This window comes from Desmodus rotundus, chromosome 3, assembly GCF_022682495.2.
Source record: "Desmodus rotundus isolate HL8 chromosome 3, HLdesRot8A.1, whole genome shotgun sequence".
Taxonomy (NCBI): Eukaryota; Metazoa; Chordata; class Mammalia; order Chiroptera; family Phyllostomidae; genus Desmodus; species Desmodus rotundus.
Genome location: NC_071389.1, coordinates 152,231,962 through 152,239,161, shown reverse-complemented (window position 1 = coordinate 152,239,161; position 7,200 = coordinate 152,231,962).

Genomic DNA, 7,200 nt, shown 5'->3' with positions numbered 1-7,200 from the left:
TGGCTTTGGACAAGGGAGACGTGGGTTCAAGACCAGTGTGACCTTGGGCAGGTTACTCAGTTTCTGTCCTCAAGTGTGATGTGGGGTGAAACCATCTACCCCATAGGAGGTGTCAAGTGCAGAGAATGTAGGGGAGGTTAGCGCCAAGTCCTCAGTAAGTGGTGGCTAAGACCAGTGCCCACATTCTGGGGGATAGGTCTGGTGGGGGAGACAGCCAAGACCAAATACAGCCCTGCCTCAAGGGCTACGAGAATGTGCCCTTGTTCCCCCCTCCCATTCCTCCTTTCTCTCTTTTCCATCTCCTCCCCCTGTTTCATTTTAAATATGAAGCAAAAATAGAAAGACAGCACTTAGCTCCCACAGAGCCTGGATGGGGCAGGAGAAGGCTCAGCCGGCCCAAAGCTCTCCCTCTCTTCTTCCTGAAGTTCCAGAGGCCCCCGCTTCCACCTCCATGGAGTACAAGCTCTCCAGGGCCTGCCTTCTCCTTCCTCCCCGGCGTGGTGTCCCTGGATTCTGTCACCCTGGCTGGCGGACTCTGTGTGCCCTCCCTGGACCTGGCATACCACCCCAGGTGGTGGGGTCACAGCAGAGGAGGAGTGTGTCTAAGACAGAGACAGGCAGGCAGGGACAGAAGAGATGTCAGCCCTCTCTGGGCCTGGAGATGGAGCCGCTGCTGGGTCACATTTCCCATTCCGGGCCTCCTGCCTCCCAGGCCAGACCTCTTTCCCACACTGTGCATTTTTGACTCACTAGGGCACAGGAATCTGCACCTGGGCCATGAGTCCATCCTGAGGCTGGGTCCCAGGCTCTGAGGCTGTGGGTGGGCTGGCGAGGCACTTCTGGGTGACTGGGTCACTGCAGTGGTGTCTGTTCCCACTTCTGACCCTCGCTGCCACATTCGGCACCCACTTCCATGGCCCACTCCAGTGTCCCTGACCTGGCATCTGAATGGCATTCAGTCAAACTCAGCACCCTGCCCTCCCCCACCCCAGCTGCCCCATACTCTGTGGGTGAACGGGAGGGCAGGCAATGGCATTCAGGCCCCACTGGTGGTGACAGGTGGCAGGTCAGGTATGTCCCAAATGCTTTACATGGATTAGCTTCCTTAATCCTCCTGGCCACCCCCATTTGTGGTGGATGCTTTACTTCTCAGCAGCCTGATGTACAGAGGTGGACACTGAACCTCAGAGGGGCTCATCGCCTGTCTGAGGTCATGTAGTCTATTAGTGCTGGGTTTAAACCCAGACACCTGGAGCCATGAGCCTTTCCCCTTGTCTTCCTCTGAGCCTGCTGGCCGCTGGAAAGGGCAGGGGGTAGAGAAGGAAGCTCTCTTTTTACTGTTTGGGGCTCAGTTCTACCTCCTAACTTTCCTAAGCTGGATGGCCCATTCCTCAAAGTGCCTCCGCATAACTTCAGTCTGCTGTTTCTTGCTGACTTCCCCTGACCTCTGGTCAGCCTCTGAATTTAGATAGGTTACAGGAAATTGCTGGCCCTCGGCTTCGAGGCTGGCATTGCAGGGCCATCCCTGGGGCTTGAACACTGGGCAGCCTCCCTCCGGGGGTTGGGGGGCTGGCCTCTTGAAGGCATGGAAGGCACGCTCCCTGAGGCTCTAGCCCAGGGCTGGGACGTGGGTTCCACCTGCTGCCTCCTCTCTGGCCCTGCAGTCTTTCATGGGAGCTGTCAGAGGGACGTCTTTGGCTGTCATGGAATGGCTGTCATGGAATGGCTGCCAAGCAGGAAGAGCAGTTGAAAGGCCCCAGACAAACACAGCTGCACTGAAGCACCCAGCCCCACCACCTCTCCTCCCCACCCCTCCCCTAGCTCCGCCCACACCTCCCCTCACTCCTGCATTGGCATCCTTGGGGGTCAACTGACCAGGCCCCTGCCTTTCCACCCTCATGGAGGACCTGACATGACCCTCTTCTGGCCTTGATATGGAGCCCAGACTGCCTAGCGGTTCGGGGAGCAGGAAGTCTGGCAGGGATGGGAGAGGGAAGATGGAGAGTGGGTAAGATTGTTAGTCTCTTTGGGGATGTTGAGGGTCCTGGGCAGTCTCCAAACGCCGCCCGAGTGTGCTCACAGACAAGTCTGTTTGGGCCTTTGGGTGGGGTGTGAGCTTGGGCAACCCCAGCTGTAGACCCGCACCTTGTGCCCCTCTGGGACTCTGGAGGCCTGTCCTGGTTGGTCCTTAGATAGTCAGGGACAGAAATGCCAGTCCCCCTCCCTCCACCTCAAGTCTTCCCACCGCGCCTGGGCTCCCTGTGACTGGTGACAGACAGGGTATAACGTGGACCTTTCAGGAGGCAGAGAAAAGGCAGAAGAGGGGCAAGGGATGGCCAGAGATAAAAAAGCGGGGAGGCTTGGGCTGGGCTGCCCAGAAGCCTCCTGAAATTGGTCCTCAAAGAAGTAGGGGGAGTTCCCTCATTTTCTCTGCTTCCTCCTGCCTTCCATCTCTCTCTTTACGTCACTCCTGCCCAGCCTTTGCCCTGTCTCCTGCTCATCCTCATCGGCTTCTTCTCTCTTGCCTCCCTATCTTCCTGTCCCTGTCAGAGTGTCCTGCCCACTCAGAGTCCTGGTCCAGGGCTCCTGTCTCAGCCCTGGAGAGCCCGGCTCGATGGCCTGATGGGAATGGCATCCCTGTGTCACAGTTTCAGCGCCTCCTCTGTACCTCATTCCCTTTGGCTGGAAGCCTGGCCCGTGGAGCCGGCAGGCCTGGAATAATGTGGGACAGCAATGCATAGTTGTTGGGTGAATGTTTCAGTGAGCACATCCCAGCCTGGCTGGGGCTGTGGGGTAAGACGTGACTCTTGGAGAGATAGGCAGGAACTCTCTGGGCAGGGAAGAATCTTAGCTTCACTCTAGGGAATGATCACAAGGTCAGGGCACTCCTCCAGGAAGCCTTCCTAGATGAGCCTGCTCACGTTCCTGTCCACCTCTCCTCCTCTCTCCTAAATTCACCTCCACATCTATGCTCACTGGGTTAGAGCCCTCTCCCTGATGAGGCTGGAAACTCTGGCCTCCTTTCTTTGGACTGTCCCATTGAGCAGGCCTGTTCCAAGACCACAGGAGGAAGGCCCTGGCCAGCGGCCAAGTTCCAGGAATGGGATGGCCTAGGACCAGGGCTGAGGGTCTTTGGGCAACATATTGCTGTGTGAAAAACATTTCTGAGGGCCCCAGAGCTGGGGATAGGGGAGCTGAAAGTACATTTGGGATGGGCAAGGGCCAAGAAAGGGGAAATTAACAGCAAGGATAGAGAAATTAAAACAGGGAGCATGAAGCCTCCTCCACATGGAGGCCGGGAGAGGCACTGAGCCTGGGGAAGGGGCCTGAGATGTCTTGCCAGTGGGGCCAGGGAGCCAAGGCTTGAAGGAAGAGGAAGAGTTGACCAGGAGGGGAGGAGAAGCGTGTTTCAGGCTAAGAGAGTAGAAAGAGCTGTGGGGGTGAGAGACTGTGTGTGGATGGTGACGAGGACGACAGCCAGTGCTACTGGAGCGTCAGAGGTGCTACGGAGCTCAGAGAGGCACTGATTCGGGGGCTGAGGCAGAACACAGTCATTTCATCACTTTGCATAAAGCCCTGCAGTAGCTCCCCGTGTACTATGGGATAAAGTCTAGAAGATTCCTTGGAACATGAAACAAGATCCTTTTGCACCTGTTGCCCTTCTTCCTCTCTCTGTCTCTGCCCCTCCATACCCACCTTCTATCCACATCCCCTGCTAATTTCCAGCCCCACCAAACTGACCCCGTTTCCCTGAGCCTGCTGAGTGATGCCAGGTGTCCGTGCTGGACAGCACAGGCTTGGGCCATTTCCATCACTGCACATGATTCTGTTGGACAGTGCTGATCTGCAAAGAAGGCGTCTGAGAGGGGCCAGGAGACTGCAGATTCCTGGAGGCTGTGAAGTGCTTCAAGACAGACTAGGGGAGCAGTATAGGGCCATGGTAGAGCTCTGGACCTGGAGACAGGAGACCTGGTTTCTGGTCTGGGCTCTGCCACTCACCAGCTGTGTGGTTTGGGGCCAAATGCTCGGCTTCTCTGGGCCACAGTGGTTTGTAGAATTGGATTGTACTGGCCACCTGGATGATATATTTTTTTTTTATTTCAAGTTTAGCTCATCAAATGTTTCTCAAACTGTTGCCAACCCCCTCACTATGCCAGGTGAACCAAGCTCCTCAGCCAGCAGCATGCTGGGGAGGTCGGGCAGGTGTGGGTATTCTACAGTGAGGGCGGGCCTTTGGAGCTAGGGAGAGGTAAGCACAGGCTAATTACTCTTTCCTGCCTTCATAGCACTTAGCCCAATTTGTAATCATTTGTTGTGGGTTGTTTACTTGCTCCTCTGCGTGCCGCCCCCGCCCCCCCACTGCCCCATGGAGCTCTGAGCTCTGTGAGCACAAGGACTATGTGGTGCTTCTGCTGCTTCCGTGTCCCAGTGCCTGGCACAGTGCCTGACACATAGTAGGTGATTGATGACTGTTTCTTCCTGAAATGACTGAAAGGCCACCTTTCTGCACAGGGCACTTGTTCCACTGTGTTGCGACACAGGGTACAACATCAGGAGCTTCAGATGGTATAGGTGGACAGACCCCACGTGGGTTGGAGGAAAGTCGGGGTGTTGAGTCACCCCCGCCCCTGGGGGCAGCGCTGGAGTTGCCCCCACAGGACCGGGCTGCTTATGTGCCAGGCTGAGCTGGGCTGACTAGGATGGGCCCGTGTTTGATCTTAGGTCCTCAGCCTGGGGTGTCACAAGTGCCACCACTGGTTGACTCCCAGAGGCCTGGCATTTCTCCTTCAGTTCCTGCTCAGCATAGGGTGGGAACTCTGACAGTCTCCTGCCATGGCCATGCTTTAGGTGGGTGAGAGGGTTGATGGCCCCTCCTGAAAAAGAAAGAGGTAGAAGGAAGCCTCCTTAAGCTGCAGAAGCCCTGCTAGGCTAGGGTTTGGTCAGGCATGCATTTGGGGCTGGGCAGGCACCAAGCCATAAGGCCCCAGGACCTCCTCCTTAGATGTAGGTAGGACCTGTGGGTGAAGCACATGGGGGTTGGTTTCCCTGATCCAGGTGTAGAGTAGGCCCAGCCTACCGGGGGAACCCCAGCCCGTGCCTGGCTATGTAGGTGCTGGGTTCATGCCAGTGGCATTTCGGCCTGGTTGCCAGGCCTGCTTCTGGGTGGAGAGGAGCAGGAAGAAGAATTGCTCAAAGGGAAACTGACAGGAGGGCCCTGCTTCCTCTGGCAGCTCAGTGCCTCCCAGGCAGGACCAGGGGGCCGCACAGGCCCCTTGGTTCCTGGAGGCACACTGCACCTTCTCATTTGCTTCCATCTGCCAGGTCCCAGTGACAGGGGTTTCAGTGGCTTCCTGCCACTTCCCATTCCACCCGCTGTGTCTGGCTGCTCAACGCATAAGGAAGGTTCCTTCTAACAACCTCCGTTTCTTAGCCCTGAGACACACACTCAGTGTTTCTCCTTCCTCCCACGTGCGCCGCCCACCTGTCAGCCTCTGAGCCTTTGCGTGGACTCCTCCTGCTCCCTCCCTGCAGAAAGTTTTCCCAAATAGCCCCCTCACTTGTCCTTTGAGGAGGAGAGCTCTTCAAATAAGCCTCTGTGGTGGCAGGGACGTCGTTTTGTTCACTGCTCTATCGCCACTGGCACATAGTAGGTGCACAAGAAAATTGTTGAATTAATGCATGGTGTGCCCTTTATTATTTAGCACTTGTTTCTGTGGCTCCTTTAGTCAAGGTCTCTTCCCTCTACCACCCTCCCCTACTAGGGACCCTATTTTCTTTCCTCTGAGTGCCCCCGGGCCAGGAATCCTGGAGAAACCGGCTGGTCTTGCCTACCCTGCCATTTGTACCTTCACTCAGGAAATGCTTTCTGCATCTCTCCTGGGTGCTGAGCTGTGGGGCAAACACAAGGATAAAAGAGGCAAGGTGGGGACTGGGTGTGCTCCCCACATGCCTCCCCATCCAGGGCTGTCTGAACTCTGGGATCTCATTCCATTCAGCCTCTGCCTGCAGGCCAGCTGCCCCTGGTTCCAGCCCCCACAGCCTTCCATTCCTGGCACTGGACACAGCTCTTTGGGGCTGCCCCCTCTCTGGGACTGCTTTCAGAGAGGAGCAAGGAGGGGCTGGAAGGCTGGGGTGGCTGACAAAGGCAGGACAGGGGAGTGGTAGGGCATCTGGAGATTCTTATTTGTAAACCCAAACCACTCCCCAAGCTCCAGCCACTGCCTTTATCTGCCCTGATAATAGACCGAAACCGTGTTCTGCTCTCTGTTGGATGATCAGCACCCAGCCTCTGTGAGCCTGCCAGAATGGCAGCAGCCCAGGGTGGTGCTAGGCACTATGCCAGCTGACATAGGCCAGCCAGCCCTGGGGAGCCATAGCCAGGTGGGTGGTCACCAGCCCACATACCACCCCACACACAGGGAGGTCCCACTCATCCAGGGTCCTCCGTGACCGTACAGGGCACACACATGACTCTCAGGATGGGTCTTGGGAACTAAAACTTGAACTGTGGTGGCTTATGGTTCATTCACCTTTGTGTCCCCGGTACTGAGCATGGTGCCTGGCATCCAGTAGGAGCTCAGTGGTGGAACTTCATGCTCAGCACCCGTGTGCAGGTAGCTGTGTCCTCTCCCTCCCCATCCTTTTCTCTCATTCCTCCTGATGCAGCAAGGTGAGGGGAGTCTCTAAGGAGGCTGTGACGGGTTAATCTGGGGCCAGCACTACACACTGTGTCTTAGGGACAAAAAGGAGGAGGAAGTCCTTCCTTGTGTCCCCATTACCCAAATTAGTACCCAGGCTTACAAAAAGTGCTCACACATGTGGCCTGGTTTTATCTCCCCAGTGCTGCTCTGCAGGCTGGGCGCCCTGCACCTCCATTTTTCAAGAGGTGTGGGATTCACATTCAGATCTTCTACCTCCAAATGCAGCCGCCAGCCCAGGCTTCCTCATAGAGACTAGAGACTTAGCCCATAGTTAAGCTCTGAGTTTTAGGGGGAAGTTGGGAGAAGCCAGGGGCTGGGAGATGAGAGAAGAGTGGGAGTGGGGATGGGCCAGGGAGGGTAGCAATAGTGGGTGGGGTGAGGGGCAGGGGGAGCAGGGCTCAGGGCTGGGTCCCTGGCCTGGGCACTGGATGGAGCAGGACCGCCCAGCAGGAATCTGATGACCTCAGCTCCTCTCTCTGAGGTGCCATTGTTGCCTCCT